Source organism: Oncorhynchus mykiss, chromosome 8 (genome assembly GCF_057628025.1).
Source record: "Oncorhynchus mykiss isolate SJ-2025 chromosome 8, ASM5762802v1, whole genome shotgun sequence".
Classification (NCBI taxonomy): domain Eukaryota; kingdom Metazoa; phylum Chordata; class Actinopteri; order Salmoniformes; family Salmonidae; genus Oncorhynchus; species Oncorhynchus mykiss.
The window spans coordinates 7,920,337-7,942,500 of NC_143029.1; the positions used below are offsets into that span (position 1 = coordinate 7,920,337).

At 42.7% G+C, this 22,164-nt stretch overlaps 1 pseudogene; it reads left to right on the forward strand.

Annotated features, from left to right (window-relative positions):
* The first annotated feature begins 419 nt into the window (after positions 1-419).
* On the forward strand, positions 420-13,182 carry LOC110529173 (acyl-coenzyme A thioesterase 1-like; annotated as a pseudogene).
* The last annotated feature ends 8,982 nt before the right edge of the window (positions 13,183-22,164 follow it).

The window sequence follows — 22,164 nt, forward strand, 5'->3', positions numbered from 1 at the left end:
TTATTTTAAGACAATTCAATACTCTACCAACAACAAAGCTGCTAGAATTATAAATGTGTGTATGTCCCTTTAAGGGGTATCCAAGTGGCACAACGGTCTAAGGCACAGCACTTCAGTGCTAGAGGCGTCACTACAGACCTTGGTTCAATTCCAGGCTGAATCACAACCAGCCGGAGTAGGCCGTCATGGTAAATAATAAGTTGTTCTAAACTGACTTGAGTAATTAAATAGAGGATAAATAAGTAAAGGTGCTGGTGTAATGTGATAATGTACCCCCTAGCCCAATTGTTCTTCATATATACTTGTGTTCCCCCATGTACATTTTGTATTGATTAACAATAATACAATGTATTTTAAATAGAAAAAACAACAACATTTAAGAGACAATCGGATGTGACGATGTAAAACGTAATTCAAGGGCTGAGGGTTTAGGGACGAGGGCTGTCCACTTTGAGTGTGGACCGCAGTGTTCCCAGTCCAGTGACAGCAGCAATACACAACTATTGGTGTTATTCTGCCATTAAACCTTGACGAAGAAGAAGAAGAAGAAAGAAAAATAAGTGTTGCCAAACAAACAACCTCTCCCAGCTCTTCAACTGGTCGTTTAGTACAGCAACATTCCGTTCAATTGAACGTTTCAGAGCGTAAAAACGATCGCAGCCCTGGTTTCTACGGATTCACAAAACAACAATGCGGTCCAGTTCGCAACAGGTTCGTGTTAGGTTTCTCCCCAGCCCTCGCTGTTTCTTCGACGAGCCAGTACACGTGCAGGTAGATGGACTATCTCCGCACCAGAAAGTGGAGTTAAGGTCCATCCTCAGGGACGATAAAGAGGTCATCTTCAGAGCTTCCTCCGTGTATAAGGCCGATGCTACAGGACAAGTGGACCTTTGCCGCTCTCCTTCTCTTGGCGGCAGTTACACGGGAGTTGAACCCATGGGCTTGTTTTGGGCCATGGCGCCCGAGACTCCACACAGCAAAATGTTAATATAGATGTTCTGCATGGGGATACAGGTGAGCTCTAGGCCACAGCGACCAACGAGAGGCGGTTTATGACAAAAGGGGCGAGGAGGATAGCGTTGGGCTTGAAAGGAGGAAGAATTCGGGGAGTCCTCTTTCTACCACCCGGTTAGTAACTTCGACCACTCAAACTGCTCTCAAGTGGGAAATTGTATTTTTGTGTCCACAGGACCAGTATTAATAAACATTGCTCTAAGGAAATGGAAATCCATTGATTGTATATACTGTAAGCCTACACCTAAAACATTTTGTTAAACCAAAGGGCCAATATTAATTATGATTTAATTGTGCCAATGTGGTGGTGTGAGTTCTCCTAAGAAAAACACCAATTACAATGTTAGATGTTCCATAGGCCTTTGTATTAGACAAGGCCAACTTTGCATTGCATAGGTATGCCAGAAAACAACAGAAACCTATCCCCCCCCCCCCCCCCTCCTTAGGTCAGGGTCCATTTCCTGGGGTACTAGATGTGTATATTCTGGGTGGAGGTCTATCAGAGGTCCGGGCCAGTCTGCTGGCTGAAAAGGCTTTGTGGTTCTGGCGCTGGCCTACTACGGCTACCAGGACATGCCCAGAAACGTTCCTAAACACTTTGACCTGGAGTACTTTGAAGAGGCCATTACATTCCTGAGGAGACAGCCACAGGTTAGTGGAGGAAGAAGAGCAGGTGGTGATTAGGTTCATCATGTCCATGTAATGTCCAGGCCCCGAGTTTCCCAAAAGCAACATGGTACTAAGATCGTCGTAATTCCATTGACACTAAATGGATGAAAGATGTTCTTAGTGCTAATGATGTTTTTAGGAAACACAGCCCAGCACTCTTACTCTGAGACGCATCATGAATATGGGCCATTCGTTCCATTAGAAGAAAATATCCCCCTGAGATTCCTCTCACTAAACTTTTATATATATTTATTTAGCTGTGTAAAAGCTGCCATCTACTGGCTGTTGTTTGCTCTACACTAGGGCTGTCCCCTACCAAAAAAATACATTTATTTTCGGTCGACCAAGAATCGTCTGTTCTTTCAAACCAAATTGATTTTCCATCCAATGTTATTTAATCAAATCAACTATATGTGCTGGGCTTGTCTGAAGCTTTAAGCAAATAATAAGATTAACAAATAATTAAGATTAACACACAAAAGCCTAGAGGGAGTCGACCGCAATTGATTTGATTGTGCCGCCTGGCTCAGACTTGCTGCGCTGTGTTAAAAAAAGAAGTGATTTTGTGTCTAGCACCCGTATACTCTCTCTCCTCCCTGCTGCAGCGACCACCACAGAACATCAGTGTGTCTAGCACCCATATTCTCTCTCTCCTCCCTGCTACAGGCACCACCACAGAACATCAGTGTGTATAGTGCTGTCTCTCTCCTCCCTGCTACAGAACATCAGTGTGTATAGCGCTGTCTCTCTCCTCCCTGCTACAGAACATCAGTGTGTATAGCGCTGTCTCTCTCTCTCCTCCCTGCTGCAGCGACCACCACAGAACATCAGTGTGTATAGCGGTGTCTCTCTCTCTCCTCCCTGCTGCAGCGACCACCACAGAACATCAGTGTGTATAGCGTTGTCTCTCTCTCCTCCCTGCTACAGACGACCACCACAGAACATCAGTGTGTATAGCGTTGTCTCTCTCTCCTCCCTGCTACAGCGACCACCACAGAACATCTGTGTGTATAGTGCTGTCTCTCTCTCCTCCCTGCTACAGTGACCACCACAGAACATCAGTGTGTATAGCGCTGTCTCTCTCTCCTCCCTGCTACAGCGACCACCACAGAACATCAGTGTGTATAGCGGTGTCTCTCCTCCCTGCTACAGCCACCACCACAGAACATCAGTGTGTATAGTGCTGTCTCCTCCCTGCTGCAACGACCACCACAGAACATCAGTGTGTATAGCGCTCTCTCTCTCTCCTCCCTGCTACAGATGACCACCACAGAACATCAGTGTGTATAGCGCTCTCTCTCTCTCTCTCCTCCCTGCTACAGCCACCACCACAGAACATCAGTGTGTATAGTGCTGTCTCCTCCCTGCTGCAACGACCACCACAGAACATCAGTGTGTATAGCGCTCTCTCTCTCTCTCCTCCCTGCTACAGCGACCACCACAGAACATCAGTGTGTATAGCGCTCTCTCTCTCTCTCTCCTCCCTGCTACAGCCACCACCACAGAACATCAGTGTGTATAGCGGTGTCTGTCTGTCTCTCTCTCCTCCCTGCTGCAACGACCACCACAGAACATCAGTGTGTATAGCGGTGTCTGTCTGTCTCTCTCTCCTCCCTGCTACAGCGACCACCACAGAACATCAGTGTGTATAGCGGTGTCTGTCTGTCTCTCTCTCCTCCCTGCTACAGAACATCAGTGTGTATAGTGCTGTCTCTCTCTCCTCCCTGCTACAGCGACCACCACAGAACATCAGTGTGTATAGCGCTGTCTCTCTCTCCTCCCTGCTACAGCGACCACCACAGAACATCAGTGTGTATAGCGCTGTCTCTCTCTCCTCCCTGCTACAGCGACCACCACAGAACATCAGTGTGTATAGCGCTGTCTCTCTCTCTCCTCCCTGCTACAGCGACCACCACAGAACATCAGTGTGTATAGCGGTGTCCATGTTGCTGAAGCTGTAACATAATGACAGCCATTTCTGACTGAAAAGTTACGTTACCAAAATCCCACATTTTGTTTCGGGAAAAAACATTCCCTATTCCCTCAGCCGTTGCTCTCTTTACGTGACACACGTATGCATCGTATGCACGTGACCAATAGGGCCTGACCTATAGCATATCATAATCACATCAATACATTTGGTTGTAGCAAACTCTGAACACCGTAACATGTGACCCGCAAAATGGATGCAGAGGACGTGACAAAGAAACTGTTAAACTGGGGGAGTGTTTTCTGGTTGCGCAGGAGGTTTAAAGGGAATGAATTTGACTAGTTGTGGAATATACTGGAGATCACGCTAAAATAATTAAGGAGCCAGCACTGCTTGTTATGTGTGCCTATTGTTTTTGTTCAAGCGAATTATTCAATGGTCGCGTTTGTTATTTTAAAATAACTTAAAATGCTTGATTGCATTTCACACCATGAATGACTCGTATGCTGTTTGCTTACATGAATGAATAAATGATTTATCAATAGAGTAGCCTATATAATTATTGAAATATAAGCCTAAGTGAGTTACGGTATTAAGACTAAACAGGATGAGCGCTTAGGCCTACAGCTCGCTGGTGGTTCTACCAGGCTGCTATACTAACCCTACTAATGATAATGATGTGGTGGTTCTATACTAACCCTACTAATGATAATGATGTGGTTCTATACTAACCCTACTAATGATAATGATGTGGTGGTTCTATACTAACCCTACTAATGATAATGACATGGTGGTTCTATACTAACCCTACTAATGATAATGACATGGTGGTTCTATACTAACCCTACTAATGATAATGATGTTGTCATGTACTGTCATGTTGTCTTGTCTCTGTCCTTTCCCTTCACCCTGTCTCCCTCTGCTGGTCGTGTTAGGTTACCTTTTCTCCCCCGCTTTCCCCCAGCTGTCCCTTGTCTCCTCTAACTACCCATTCACCCCGTTCCCCACCTGTTCCCTTTTTCCCTCTGATTAGGTCCCTATATCTCTCTCTGTTTCTGCTCCTGTCCTTGTCGGATTCTTGTTTGTTTGTGTCATTCATGCCTGAACCAGACTGTCATCATGTTTGCTGTAACCTTGTCCTGTCCTGTCAGAATCTGCCGGTCCATCTGAGCCTACCTATGTTTGGTAATTAAAGAAGCTCTGTTTAAGTTGATTCGCTTTTGGGTCCTCATTCACGCACCGTAACAGATGTGGTGGTTCTATACTAACCCTACTAATGATAATGATGTGGTGGTTCTATACTAAGTCTACTAATGATAATGACATGGTGGTTCTATACTACTAATGATAATGACATGGTGGTTCTATACTAACCTTACTAATGCTAATGACATGGTGGTTCTATACTAACCTTACTAATGATAATGACATGGTGGTTCTATACTAACCTTACTAATGATAATGACATGGTGGTTCTATACTACTAATGATAATGACATGGTGGTTCTATACTAAGTCTACTAATGATAATGACATGGTGGTTCTATACTAAGTCTACTAATGATAATGACATGGTGGTTCTATACTAAGTCTACTAATGATAATGATGTGGTGGTTCTATACTAAGTCTACTAATGATAATGATGTGGTGGTTCTATACTAACCCTACTAATGATAATGACATGGTGGTTCTATACTAACCCTACTAATGATAATGATGTGGTGGTTCTATACTAACCCTACTAATGATAATGATGTGGTTCTATACTAACCCTACTAATGATAATGATGTGGTGGTTCTATACTAACCCTACTAATGATAATGACATGGTGGTTCTATACTAACCCTACTAATGATAATGACATGGTGGTTCTATACTAACCCTACTAATGATAATGACATGGTGGTTCTATACTAACCTTACTAATGATAATGACATGGTGGTTCTATACTAAGTCTACTAATGATAATGACATGGTGGTTCTATACTACTAATGATAATGACATGGTGGTTCTATACTAACCTTACTAATGCTAATGACATGGTGGTTCTATACTAACCTTACTAATGATAATGACATGGTTCTATACTAACCCTACTAATGATAATGACATGGTGGTTCTATACTAACCGTACTAATGATAATGACATGGTGGTTCTATACTAACCTTACTAATGATAATGACTTAGTGGTTCTATACTAAGTCTACTAATGATAATGACATGGTGGTTCTATACTACTAATGATAATGACATGGTGGTTCTATACTAACCCTACTAATGATAATGACATGGTGGTTCTATACTAACCCTACTAATGATAATGACATGGTGGTTCTATACTAACCCTACTAATGATAATGACATGGTGGTTCTATACTAACCGTACTAATGATAATGACATGGTGGTTCTATACTAACCTTACTAATGATAATGACTTAGTGGTTCTATACTAAGTCTACTAATGATAATGACATGGTGGTTCTATACTACTAATGATAATGACATGGTGGTTCTATACTAACCCTACTAATGATAATGACATGGTGGTTCTATACTAACCCTACTAATGATAATGACATGGTGGTTCTATATTAAGTCTACTAATGATAATGACATGGTGGTTCTATACTAACCTTACTAATGATAATGACATGGTGGTTCTATACTAACCCTACTAATGATAATGACATGGTGGTTCTATACTAAGTCTACTAATGATAATGACTTGGTGGTTCTATACTAAGTATCCTAATGATAATGACATGGTGGTTCTATACTAAGTCTACTAATGATAATGACATGGTGGTTCTATACTAACCCTACTAATGATAATGACATGGTGGTTCTATACTAACCTTACTAATGATAATGACATGGTTCTATACTAACCCTACTAATGATAATGACATGGTGGTTCTATACTAACCCTACTAATGATAATGACATGGTGGTTCTATACTAACCCTACTAATGATAATGACATGGTGGTTCTATACTAACCCTACTAATGATAATGACATGGTGGTTCTATACTAAGTCTACTAATGATAATGACATGGTGGTTCTATACTAAGTCTACTAATGATAATGACATGGTGGTTCTATACTAAGTCTACTAATGATAATGACATGGTGGTTCTATACTAACCTTACTAATGATAATGACATGGTGGTTCTATACTAACCCTACTAATGATAATGACATGGTGGTTCTATACTAACCGTACTAATGATAATGACATGGTGGTTCTATACTACTAATGATAATGACATGGTGGTTCTATACTAATGATAATGACATGGCGGTTCTATACTACTAATGATAATGACATGGCGGTTCTATACTACTAATGATAATGACATGGTTGTTCTATACTACTAATGATAATGACATGGTGGTTCTATACTACTAATGATAATGACATGGTGGTTCTATGCTAAGTCTACTAATGATAATGACATGGTGGTTCTATACTAAGTCTACTAATGATAATGACATGGTGGTTCTATACTAACCCTACTAATGATAATGACATGGTGGTTCTATACTAAGTCTACTAATGATAATGACATGGTGGTTCTATACTAAGTCTACTAATGATAATGACATGGTGGTTCTATACTAAGTCTACTAATGATAATGACATGGTGGTTCTATACTAACCCTACTAATGATAATGACATGGTGGTTCTATACTAACCCTACTAATGATAATGACATGGTTCTATACTAACCCTACTAATGATAATGACATGGTGGTTCTATACTAACCCTACTAATGATAATGACATGGTTCTATACTAACCCTACTAATGATAATGACATGGTGGTTCTATACTAACCCTACTAATGATAATGACATGGTGGTTCTATACTAACCCTACTAATGATAATGACATGGTGGTTCTATACTAAGTCTACTAATGATAATGACATGGTGGTTCTATACTAACCCTACTAATGATAATGACATGGTGGTTCTATACTAAGTCTACTAATGATAATGACATGGTGGTTCTATACTAACCCTACTAAGTATAATGACATGGTGGTTCTATATTAAGTCTACTAATGATAATGACATGGTGGTTCTATACTAACCCTACTAATGATAATGACATGGTGGTTCTATACTAAGTCTACTAATGATAATGACATGGTGGTTCTATACTAACCCTACTAATGATAATGACATGGTGGTTCTATACTAACCCTACTAATGATAATGACATGGTGGTTCTATACTAACCCTACTAATGATAATGACATGGTGGTTCTATACTAAGTCTACTAATGATAATGACATGGTGGTTCTATACTAACCCTACTAATGATAATGACATGGTGGTTCTATACTAAGTCTACTAATGATAATGACATGGTGGTTCTATACTAACCCTACTAAGTATAATGACATGGTGGTTCTATATTAAGTCTACTAATGATAATGACATGGTGGTTCTATACTAACCTTACTAATGATAATGACATGGTGGTTCTATACTAACCCTACTAATGATAATGACATGGTGGTTCTATACTAACCTTACTAATGATAATGACATGGTGGTTCTATACTAACCCTACTAATGATAATGACATGGTGGTTCTATACTAACCTTACTAATGATAATGACATGGTGGTTCTATACTAACCCTACTAATGATAATGACATGGTGGTTCTATACTAACCTTACTAATGATAATGACATGGTGGTTCTATACTAACCCTACTAATGATAATGACATGGTGGTTCTATACTAACCCTACTAATGATAATGACATGGTGGTTCTATACTAAGTCTACTAATGATAATGACATGGTGGTTCTATACTAACCCTACTAATGATAATGACATGGTGGTTCTATACTAAGTCTACTAATGATAATGACATGGTGGTTCTATACTAAGTCTACTAATGATAATGACATGGTGGTTCTATACTAAGTCTACTAATGATAATGACATGGTGGTTCTATACTAACCCTACTAATGATAATGACATGGTGGTTCTATACTAAGTCTACTAATGATAATGACATTACTTGTTATCATAATGATTTAATAATAACAATAATGAAGGAGATCAAGGAAAAAGGAGGGTTATTCATTATTATTTTTTAAAACTTTTGATCAGTGTAAACAACACTAAATAAATTATAAATAATATCAAGAGAGGCTGGTCTAACGAAGAAAAAAAAAAGAGTGTAAAACATTTATTACAACATAGTAAAGATTTTTAAAACAGCTGAAATTGTTGTGCGAAGCTTGGTGCTCACCGACTCCGTAGGCTATCAACCAAACTGTCCGTCAGGCAACGGAAGCAGGATCTGCCTTATGTCTGTAGATATATTGACGATTTCTAAAGCCGGGCACATTTAACAATTAAGACTATAGATTTATAGACCTAATTAAGTTGTTGTCCTCTCTCCTCACTTTTCTTATACAATAAGGCAAGGGCTGTTTTCTCGTCTCCTACCTCTGCTGCCTCCACTGCGTTGTTCTCGACACCAATATGCTGGGTAACGTTGCTATTAATGCACACAGCAACATGGTCTAGGAAAAGTCGTCAATTCAACAGAGCACTAATGTGTTTCAGAACCGTGGACAGCGACCACTATCCATCGTGGGGAGAAAGCGCATTTGTGTCAGGAGAATTCTATACTCCTGTTCATTTATCAATTCAATTAGGATACCTTTTAGTCTGTTATATCAGGATTTGGAAGATACTGATAGAAAAGGAAACGGACAGAGGCCCAGTCTACCAAAGTTAAATGTTTATTCACGGGAACGTTCTCCCGTGTACAGTACAGGACCTTCAATTTATAGCGACACACTTCCACACCAACCATCAAATCTGCCCGCCAACAGAGCCTAGGGGAGTACGTGAGAATAGTGTCTTCCTACCCTCCCCTAAGATGGGGAGAGACCTGGGACTGGGAAGTTCTCAGTGTCCCAGCCAACGTCGCCCCGGATCTGGCTCAGACAGATAGTCTGTTCTCAAAACACTAGACACACTGTTCCCAAAACGTTGATTCTGACTAAAACCACACACCGTATTATAATATAATAATCGAATGAGTCTAACCCTTACACACATGTATTATAATAGTCTAATGATTCAAATTAATTTCATACAATCACATGGTATCAGACCTATGGTTTCAGGACTAACATTCTAATCATTTATTAAAACACATTTCCTTATCAATTTGTTATAAAATAATATACTTTTTTATTTGTGTTGCCACCATTGTTCTTACATAACCAGTCCACTCAGACAAGCGTGAACCAGAAGGGTGGCTTGGACCAGTCCACTCAGACAGGCGTGAACCAGAAGGGTGGCTTGGACCAGTCCACTCAGACAGGCGTGAACCAGAAGGGTGGCTTGGACCAGTCCACTCAGACAGGCGTGAACCAGAAGGGTGGTTTGGACCAGTCCACTCAGACAGGCGTGAACCAGAAGGGTGGCTTGGACCAGTCCACTCAGACAGGCGTGAACCAGAAGGGTGGCTTGGACCAGTCCACTCAGACAAGCGTGAACCAGAAGGGTGGCTTGGACCAGTCCACTCAGACAGGCGTGAACCAGAAGGGTGGTTTGGACCAGTCCACTCAGACAGGCGTGAACCAGAAGGGTGGCTTGGACCAGTCCATTCAGACAGGCGTGAACCAAAAGGGTGGCTTGGACCAGTCCACTCAGACAGGCGTGAACCAGAAGGGTGGCTTGGACCAGTCCACTCAGACAGGCGTGAACCAGAAGGGTGGTTTGGACCAGTCCACTCAGACAGGCGTGAACCAGAAGGGTGGTTTGGACCAGTCCATTCCGACAGGCGTGAACCAGAAGGGTGGCTTGGACCAGTCCACTCAGACAGGCGTGAACCAGAAGGGTGGTTTGGACCAGTCCATTCAGACAGGCGTGAACCAGAAGGGTGGCTTGGACCAGTCCACTCAGACAGGCGTGAACCAGAAGGGTGGTTTGGACCAGTCCATTCAGACAGGCGTGAACCAGAAGGGTGGCTTGGACCAGTCCACTCAGACAGGCGTGAACCAGAAGGGTGGTTTGGACCAGTCCATTCAGACAGGCGTGAACCAGAAGGGTGGCTTGGACCAGTCCACTCAGACAGGCGTGAACCAGAAGGGTGGTTTGGACCAGTCCATTCAGACAGGCGTGAACCAGAAGGGTGGCTTGGACCAGTCCACTCAGACAGGCGTGAACCAGAAGGGTGGTTTGGACCAGTCCACTCAGACAGGCGTGAACCAGAAGGGTGGCTTGGACCAGTCCACTCAGACAAGCGTGAACCAGAAGGGTGGCTTGGACCAGTCCACTCAGACAGGCGTGAACCAGAAGGGTGGCTTGGACCAGTCCACTCAGACAAGCGTGAACCAGAAGGGTGGTTTGGACCAGTCCACTCAGACAGGCGTGAACCAGAAGGGTGGCTTGGACCAGTCCACTCAGACAAGCGTGAACCAGAAGGGTGGCTTGGACCAGTCCACTCAGACAGGCGTGAACCAGAAGGGTGGCTTGGACCAGTCCACTCAGACAAGCGTGAACCAGAAGGGTGGTTTGGACCAGTCCACTCAGACAGGCGTGAACCAGAAGGGTGGCTTGGACCAGTCCACTCAGACAGGCGTGAACCAGAAGGGTGGCTTGGACAACATTATTTAAAATATATCAATTTTTGTATTTTCTTTTTTGCTACTGCTCGACTAAAGAAATCTCGGTCGACCAACAGCCTATCGACCAGTCGACTAAATGGGATCAGCCCTACTCTGTACATCAACAGAACAGCACAATTCATAACAGTGGCACAACCCAGAACAATGCTCTTTATGTTTAATATTTAACTATCTATTTATTGATTTGTCAAAACCAGTTTACCTTGATTGTCTGTAATGATTTTAAGTCTCTTGGCAAACCATTTTTATTTTCCTCTAGGTCCAGGAATAGGAATCCTGTCCATCTCGAAGAGTGGCGACCTGGCTCTGTCCATGGCCTCTTTTCTCTCTGGCATCTCAGCCACAGTCTGGATCAACGGCTGCAACGCTAATGTCATGACACCACTGCACTACAAAGACCTCGTCATCCCTCCCCTCGTGCCTAGCCTAGAGAACATCACCCTCACACCGTCTGGCCACTTCGACGTCCGAGACACCATTCAGGACCCAGATACTGAGGGGAACCGCGGTTCTTTGATCCCAATAGAACGTTCCAGTTCTAGGTTCCTCTTCGCCGTCTCGGAGGACGACAGGAACTGGAACAGTTGTCTCTTTGCCCAGCAGGCCGCCGCCTGGCTGAGGCATCATGGAAAAGAGAACTTTGAGGTGGTGACGTACCCAAGGGCGGGTCATTTGCTGGAGGTGCCCTACATGCCCCACTACCCGTCTGGCTTCCACTCTGCGGTGGCTAAAGTGGTTGAGTTTGGAGGAGAGGCTAAAGCCCACCATGAGGCTCAGCTGGATCTGTGGAGGAGGGGCTAAAGCCCACCATGAGGCTCAGCTGGATCTGTGGAGGAGAGGCTAAAGCCCACCATGAGGCTCAGCTGGATCTGTGGAGGAGGGGCTAAAGCCCACCATGAGGCTCAGCTGGATCTGTGGAGGAGAGGCTAAAGCCCACCATGAGGCTCAGCTGGATCTGTGGAGGAGAGGCTAAATCCCACCATGAGGCTCAGCTGGATCTGTGGAGGAGAGGCTAAAGCCCACCATGAGGCTCAGCTGGATCTGTGGAGGAGAGGCTAAAGCCCACCATGAGGCTCAGCTGGATCTGTGGAGGAGAGGCTAAAGCCCACCATGAGGCTCAGCTGGATCTGTGGAGGAGGGGCTAAAGCCCATCATGAGGCTCAGCTGGATCTGTGGAGGGGCTAAAGTCCACCATGAGGCTCAGCTGGATCTGTGGAGGAGGGGCTAAAGCCCACCATGAGGCTCAGCTGGATCTGTGGAGGAGGGGCTAAAGCCCACCATGAGGCTCAGCTGGATCTGTGGAGGAGGGGCTAAAGCCCACCATGAGGCTCAGCTGGATCTGTGGAGGAGGGGCTAAAGCCCACCATGAGGCTAAGCTGGATCTGTGGAGGAGGGGCTAAAGCCCACCATGAGGCTAAGCTGGATCTGTGGAGTCGGCTAAAGCCCACCATGAGGCTAAGCTGGATCTGTGGAGGAGGGGCTAAAGCCCACCATGAGGCTCAGCTGGATCTGTGGAAGAGGGTCCAGGAGTTCTTCAGGAAACACCTGAAGGGCAGCAGCAACACTGGCCAGAAAGCCAGGCTGTAACACGAAGAGAATGACCTTCCAGGTCGACGTTTGGACGGGTGTTTAATACATCAGCTAATTAGGGACGTCAAGCGTTCAGTCTGCTGCACAGACCCTCTGGACGCTTTCGTCCATAGCGCCTGGTTAAATTGTGCTTAGGATCATTTAAATGGTTAGTAGTGAGAAAGTAGTGAGAAATATGTGATTATTGAAGAAATCTATTTGCTTCATTTGCTATCATCCTAAAATAAGATATTGAATTATTTAGCCATGTCTAATTAATGTATATTACAGTACTTTCCATGATGTGTTACTACAGTTTTCTGACATTTTGAACACATCAAATTGGGGGGAATAACCCAGCCTTTTTTTTACCTCTGATTGGAGACATTAGTATATACATTAATACACGATGACACATGATCAATTAGTTAAAACAGATCTGTCTTTGCTTTTGGACTGTTGATTTTGTCATACGTGCTTTTGGGGTCGCGGAGTTTAGAGCGCCGTGAGAATGACACAGAGTTTAGAATACCGTGAGAATGACACGGAGTTTAGAATGCCGTGAGAATGACACGGAGTTTAGAATGCCGTGAGAATGACACGGAGTTTAGAGCGCCGTGAGAATGACACAGAGTTTAGAACGCCGTGAGAATGACACAGAGTTTAGAGCGCCGTGAGAATGACACAGAGTTTAGAGCGCCGTGAGAATGACACAGAGTTTAGAGCGCCGTGAGAATGACACAGAGTTTAGAGCGCCGTGAGAATGACACAGAGTTTAGAGCGCCGTGAGAATGACACAGAGTTTAGAGCGCCGTGAGAATGACACAGAGTTTAGAGCGCCGTGAGAATGACACAGAGTTTAGAGCGCCGTGAGAATGACACAGAGTTTAGAGCGCCGTGAGAATGACACAGAGTTTAGAACGCCGTGAGAATGACACAGAGTTTAGAATGCCGTGAGAATGACACGGAGTTTAGAATGCCGTGAGAATGACACAGAGTTTAGAATGCCGTGAGAATGACACAGAGTTTAGAATGCCGTGAGAATGACACAGAGTTTAGAATGCCGTGAGAATGACACAGAGTTTAGAACGCCGTGAGAATGACACAGAGTTTAGAACGCCGTGAGAATGACACAGAGTTTAGAACGCCGTGAGAATGACACAGAGTTTAGAATGCCGTGAGAATGACACAGAGTTTAGAATGCCGTGAGAATGACAGAGTTTAGAGCGCCGTGAGAATGACACAGAGTTTAGAACGCCGTGCGAATGACACAGAGTTTAGAGCGCCGTGAGAATGACACGGAGTTTAGAATGCCGTGAGAATGACACGGAGTTTAGAACGCCGTGAGAATGACACAGAGTTTAGAATGCCGTGAGAATGACACGGAGTTTAGAGCGCCGTGAGAATGACACAGAGTTTAGAATGCCGTGAGAATGACACAGAGTTTAGAATGCCGTGAGAATGACACAGAGTTTAGAATGCCGTGAGAATGACACAGAGTTTAGAGCGCCGTGAGAATGACACAGAGTTTAGAACGCCGTGCGAATGACACAGAGTTTAGAATGCCGTGAGAATGACACAGAGTTTAGAATGCCGTGAGAATGACACAGAGTTTAGAATGCCGGGAGAATGACAGAGTTTAGAATGCCGTGAGAATGACACAGAGTTTAGAACGCCGTGAGAATGACACAGAGTTTAGAATGCCGTGAGAATGACACAGAGTTTAGAGCGCCGTGAGAATGACACAGAGTTTAGAGCGCCGTGAGAATGACACAGAGTTTAGAGCGCCGTGAGAATGACACAGAGTTTAGAATGCCGTGAGAATGACACAGAGTTTAGAATGCCGTGAGAATGACACAGAGTTTAGAATGCCGTGAGAATGACACAGAGTTTAGAATGCCGTGAGAATGACACAGAGTTTAGAATGCCGTGAGAATGACACAGGGTTTAGAGCGCCGTGAGAATGACACAGAGTTTAGAACGCCGTGCGAATGACACAGAGTTTAGAATGCCGTGAGAATGACACAGAGTTTAGAATGCCGTGAGAATGACACAGAGTTTAGAATGCCGGGAGAATGACAGAGTTTAGAATGCCGTGAGAATGACACAGAGTTTAGAACGCCGTGAGAATGACACAGAGTTTAGAATGCCGTGAGAATGACACAGAGTTTAGAGCGCCGTGAGAATGACACAGAGTTTAGAGCGCCGTGAGAATGACACAGAGTTTAGAGCGCCGTGAGAATGACACAGAGTTTAGAATGCCGTGAGAATGACACAGAGTTTAGAACGGCGTGAGAATGACACAGAGTTTAGAATGCCGTGAGAATGACACAGAGTTTAGAACGCCGTGAGAATGACACAGAGTTTAGAATGCCGTGAGAATGACACAGAGTTTAGAGCGCCGTGAGAATGACACAGAGTTTAGAACGCCGTGAGAATGACACAGAGTTTAGAGCGCCGTGAGAATGACAGAGTTTAGAACGCCGTGAGAATGACACAGAGTTTAGAATGCCGTGAGAATGACACAGAGTTTAGAACGCCGTGAGAATGACACAGAGTTTAGAACGCCGTGAGAATGACACAGAGTTTAGAATGCCGTGAGAATGACACAGAGTTTAGAATGCCGTGAGAATGACACAGAGTTTAGAATGCCGTGAGAATGACACAGAGTTTAGAGCGCCGTGAGAATGACACAGAGTTTAGAATGCCGTGAGAATGACACAGAGTTTAGAACGCCGTGAGAATGACACAGAGTTTAGAATGCCGTGAGAATGACACAGAGTTTAGAACGCCGTGAGAATGACAGAGAGTTTAGAACGCTGTGAGAATGACACAGAGTTTAGAACGCCGTGAGAATGACACAGAGTTTAGAACGCCGTGAGAATGACACAGAGTTTAGAACGCCGTGAGAATGACACAGAGTTTAGAACGCCGTGAGAATGACACAGAGTTTAGAACGCCGTGAGAATGACACAGAGTTTAGAACGCCGTGAGAATGACACAGAGTTTAGAACGCCGTGAGAATGACACAGAGTTTAGAACGCCGTGAGAATGACACAGAGTTTAGAATGCCGTGAGAATGACACAGAGTTTAGAATGCCGTGAGAATGACACAGAGTTTAGAACGCCGTGAGAATGACACAGAGTTTAGAACGCCGTGAGAATGACACAGAGAATGCACGGTCTCTATAAAAGTCGCTGCCCACACACCAATACACGGATTTCACTTAAATAGCATGTTTTGGGAATTCTTACATGGGAACACAATCTTAAATGAATCATTGTTTATTGTCAGGCGCTGGAGAGGTTCCAACAAACTTAATGTGCCATAGTGAACGTCTGTCAGAAGCGCTGCTGGGGCAGTCCCAGCACCTGTCTTATGTACGTACGGCTATACACAGACAAGTTATATTTGCATGATTTAGCATAATTAATGAATCATTACCGTTTTTCTTTCATTCATGTGACCGACCAATACTTGTTCATAACATATGACAGACCAATACCTCACGAGTCCTCTTCTCTCTTAAGCTGAGACTTTGAAGCTGAGATGTTTTTCGTTCTCAAAACAAAGTTCTGGGCGTACTGCCAAATTGCAGCTACTGATGGTGAGGATTAATTCAGTCACTTGCATGAACACAGAAATTGTTTTATAGAAAAGCACAAGCACAGAAATGGTTTTATAGAAAACCACAAGCATATAAATTATTTTATAGAAAAGCACAAGCAGAGAACATAGAAATTGTTTTATAGAAAAGCACAAGCAGAGAACATATAAATTATTTTATAGAAAAGCACAAGCAGAGAACATAGAAATTGTTTTATAGAAAAGCACAAGCAGAGAACATATAAATTATTTTATAGAAAAGCACAAGCAGAGAACATAGAAATTGTTTTATAGAAAAGCACAAGCAGAGAACATAGAAATTGGTAAATAGAAAAGGACAAGTATAACATTTCCATCACAAGCAGCCCACGGTTGTCACTGTTGATGTCCTATGGCGGGGTGTGATTCATTGATGTTAACAGAAAAAGGTTGTTCTCTTTTCCGTGATGGCAGTCTCCCGAAATCAACATCTGCCATTCCAAAAAAAATAAAAGCATGTCAAATGTCTTTGTGTTTCAGAATTTTCCAAAAGAGTATGACATTGACTGTGTGACTAGCAGCCGTTGTCTCGGTGTCCTCCCTGCTGCAGCAACCACCACAGGATGTCAGTGTTTAACGTGCTGTCCGTGTTGCTGAATCATAATTAAAGCCACTTCTGACTGAAAAGTTACGTGACCAGTTACATAATTATAACTCTGTTGACTGACCAGTTATATAATTATAACTCTGTTGACTGACCAGTTATATAATTATAACTCTGTTGACTGACCAGTTATATAATTATAACTCTGTTGACTGACCAGTTATATAATTATAACTCTGTTATTCCAGAAGAGGATTCGGACAGGATTCTTTTTTTTCTTCTTCAAACTGACCCCTTGTAAATTCAAAAAATAAAAATCCCAATAAATTGACAGTTATGAAGGAAGCCTGGAGTTTATCTTTCTAGGTGTGAAGATACAGTATTTCAGCATGTCTAGGTGATGGGGCCACACTGATAACTCCAGCTTGGTTCCCAAGTTTCTAAACCAAACCATTGTTCCTTTAGTGTCTCCATAATATTCACTTTCTCATCCCAGCATTCAGATGTGAGCTAAACAGTGCACTTGCACTTGCACTTGAGATGCATTTTAAGGCTACGGATGAGAAAGATAACTTATCATTTCAAAACCTTTAGGTACAGCTGAATGCGGCTGCTTGCGATCTATTAACAGCAAGTGTTGCAATTAAATATGCTTAACTGATGCGTGTGGCAATATTCAATTCACAGGTCCAGAACATGTAGACAAAAGCATTCACTATGAAAGTTGATAGGCTTCATGTAGGCCATTCATATATAACTTATGCACAGTACTTTGTTTAATGGAGAAAATCAGTTATTATGTTCTTGAGCAAATTGCGAGTAACACCTGTCAAACTCGCTGTAAAAAATGTGCTACTTAACAAAAATTTAGGCAACTTTTTACAACAGCTTTTTGAGTATTTCCAAAATTGTAGGTCTTTTTTTTTGTATAATATAGTTTTCTTTTAGTGTTTCAAACAATATTAAACTTACAGAATCTCACATTTGTTAGCTCTAACTTAATTTTATTGTAAGTTGGATCTCCTTCGTATTTTTCTGATTAGTTACTTATGATAATCAGGTTTGTAAAATATATTTTAATTAGGTTCCTACAACTTAGTTATTACAAATATGCAAAAAAAGGCTGATGTAAATAGTTCCCTCAATTTCTTTGAGATAATTTATGGAGAAAAAAAAGTGTTTGATGCAATAACATCTAGATGGGACTATAGATAGAAGTAACAAACATCAGAGGAAATGTTTCACTTTATTGCTTACTTTTTTTTGTTCTTCTTTTAAGTACAATGTGTTCCTGCAAGATAAAAGAACTGGCAAAATGAACACGTTTCAGTGGCTAAGTTATCAAAAGGGAAATGTCATCACTTTTCAACCTCATTTGTCTTCGAGCTGCTCCCCGATGTCAACACATGTGAAAACGTCATGTTTTATAGTAAAAATAAATAAATGTTGAGTCATTTTTTTGAAACTTTTACCATAAAGTTCATCATGTGATTTTAAACAAATATGAGCAGGCAAAGTTAGGCCCAATACCAACTCACCACCTAAACCAGACACTGTACTTGTGGAGAACTGAGAAGGTTGGACAGTTATCAATCTGATAATAACTACACCTTTCCTCCCTAGGTGGTAGTTACACCATATTGTGTAAACCAATCAAATCCTCTCAGGGTCATGATTTGGGATTGGCCCTTTTAACCTTTCCTGCCCATTGGTTAAAGTACCTCAAGGACAACTGTCTTGACGTGTATTGGTCCAGCTTCTTCACGAAGGTGGGACTGAAAGCAGATGGTTCTGATCCTTCTGATAATTCACCCAAATTACCAAATGATAAATAAATCATGGATAAGAGGTTGAATAGTGGTGAGATTTGAACTGATTAAAAAAGACAGAGCAGATATTGTGAAGCAGACAGGTGAGCCACCATTACTCTTCTGCAGGAAAAGTCCTCTTTGTAAACTAAAAAAAACTGCCCAGTCTTTTAGTTTGAGTAAACTTTGCATTAAACATAAACTTTGTATTTAGCATTGAACACTTTTTTTTCTGCTGCTGCCCAACACATTTGAAAAGGTTCAAGTACGGCTGATTCAAAATAATGCGCACTGACTTGACAGAAATATCAGTAAAACCGAGAACATCACATCGGATTAAAGTCCTAGGTCGCCTAGCCCCCCTCCCCAAACACCATCCTCTCCACCTCCAAAAGTATACTTCAGTTCTTTGTGGAAGCACAGTTTGTGTTGTGGAAAGAACAATTCGCTTAACAAAAAAAAAGCTGTGTTTAGCTTTCGAAGCGCATAAACTATTAAGGGGTAAAAATGCCTTTATCAGTTATCAGATTTATCAAATTATGTAATTTCTCTTTGCTTATTTGAGCTGTTCTTGCCATAATATGGACTTGGTCTTTTACCAAATAGAGCTATCATCTGTATACCACACCTAGCTTGTCACAACACACCTGATTGGTTCAAACGCATTAAAGAAAGAAATTCCACAAACTTTTAACAAGACACACCTGTTAATTGAAACGCATTCCAGGTGACTACCTCATGAAGCTGATTGAGATAATGCCAAGAGTGTGCAAAGCTGTCACCAAGGCAAAGGGTGGCTACTTTGAAGAATCTCAAATATAAAATATATTTTGACTTGATTAACACTTTTTTGGTTACTATGTGATTCCATATGTGTTATTTCATAATTTTGATGTCTTCACTATTATTCTACAATGTAGAAAATAGTAAAAATAAAGAAAAACCCTTGAAAGAGTAGGTGTGTCCAGACTTTTGACTGGTCCTGTATATATATGTATTTTCTACTGCTCGACTAAAGAAGTCTCGGTCGACCAACAGCCTATCGACCAGTGACTAAATGGGGTCAGCCCTTGAATGGTCCTGGCGCACCAAAAAAAAAAGAAGTGTCAATGGAAGCCAGTTTGGATCTGCCTCAAGACCAATCACCTCACAGGCCAAAAGTCTGAACTGAATTGGTCCACTCACACAGACAGCATCGTGAAGAAGGTGCAGCAGCGCCTCTTCAACCTCAGGAGGCTAAAGAAATTTGGCTTGTCACCAAAAGCACTCACAAACTTCTACAGATGCACAATCGAGAGCATCCTGTCGGGCTGTATCACCGCCTGGTATGGAAACTGCTCCGCCCTCAACCGTAAGGCTCTCCAGAGGGTAGTGAGGTCTGCACAACGCATCACCGGGGGCAAACTACCTGCCCTCCAGGACACCTACACCACCCGATGTTACAGGAAGGCCATAAAGATCATCAAGGACATCAACCACCCGAGCCACTGCCTGTTCATCCCGCTATCATCCAGAAGGCGAGGTCAGTACAGGTGCATCAAAGCTGGGACCGAGAGACTGAAAAACAGCTTCTATCTCAAGGCCATCAGACTGTTAAACAGCCACCACTAACATTGAGTGGCTGCTGCCAACACACTGACAATGACACGGACTCAACTCCAGCCACTTTAATAATGGGAATTGATAGGAAATGATGTAAATATATCACTAGCCACTTTAAACAATGTTACCTTATATAATGTTACTTACCCTACATTATTCATCTCACATGCATACGTATATACTGTACGCTATATCATCCACTGCATCCTTATGTAATACATGTATCACTAGCCACTTTAACTATGCCACTTTGTTTACATACTCATCTCATATGTACATACTGTACTCGATACCATCTACTGTATCTTGCCTATGCTGCTCTGTACCATCACTCATTCATATATCCTTATGTACATATTCTTTATCCCCTTACACTGTGTATAAGACAGTAGTTTTGGAATTGTTAGTTAGATTACTTGTTATTACTGCATTGTCGGAACTAGAAGCACAAGCATTTCGCTACACTCGCATTAACATCTGCTAACCATGTGTATGTGACAAATAAAATTTGATTTGATTTGAAGTCTTTGACAGAAAAAAATGGTGGCTAGCTAATGAAAAGATTGCTGTGGCCCTGGCCTGAGAGGATGGACGTTCAATATGTAGCTAGATGTAGCAGGCTAATGTTAACTAACTGGCCTGGCGTATCATTGCCCATGAAAGGAAGTTAGAGCAAGTATTTTAGCCAGGTAGCCTAGGATAACAAAAATGTAGTGTGTACTGTATGACCGAGTCATAGACTGTTTAGGCTACATGAAAGAGGAGGATGGCATTGGCTTTCATCTAAAAGTAGGGTGAGTCAACATTGTTTTTTTCTACTTGCACACACGGACACATACATGCTCACACACAGACACACGCAACAAAATACAGAGTATGAATACCAACGACATTTAGTCTTTAAATAGACACAGAGACCCGACAGTTTGCCTGAGGTATAGTAGCCTATCCCACACAGCTCTGTCTCTCTCAGATTATCCTGCGTCTCCCTCGTTGTTTCTTGGACGAGCCGGTTCGCTTTCTCCACACCAGAAAGTCGAGTTGAGGTCCGAACTCCGGGACGATAAAGGGGTCATCTTCAGAGCTTCTGCCCGTACTCGGCAGATGCTACAGAACAGGTGGACCTGTGTTGCTCTACCCTCTCTGGGTGCAGCTACAGGGGAGTTGAACCCATGGGCGGCAGGGTTAGAGCGTTGGACTAGTAACCGGAAGGTTGCAAGTTCAAACCCCCGAGCTGACATGGTACAAATCTGTCGTTCTGCCCCTGAACAGGGGCACTGAACAGGGGCACTGTTCCTAGGCCGTCATTAAAAATAAGAATTTGTTCTTAACTGACTTGCCTAGTTAAATAAAGGTTATAATGGGCTTGTGTTGGGCCATTGACGCCCGAGTCTCCACACAGCAAACTGGTCATAAGAGCTGTGTTGACCACGATACTGGTGGACATTGAGGTGTTCAGTACAGAGGGACAAGGAGCTGTACTGGGGGAGAGTGACCAATGAAAGAGCTTTACAAGGAGAAGGTGTACGGCGAAACCCAGTGAGAGGAGAGCGAATCAGAGGGACATGAACATGTGTTGAGTGAGCTACCCAATGTGTGTGGCCAAGCTTTTCACACATTAAGTAATCTGTAATTTAGGAAATAAATCAACAAGCTGACACCAACACACCATTCCCAGGGTCGACAACACATTA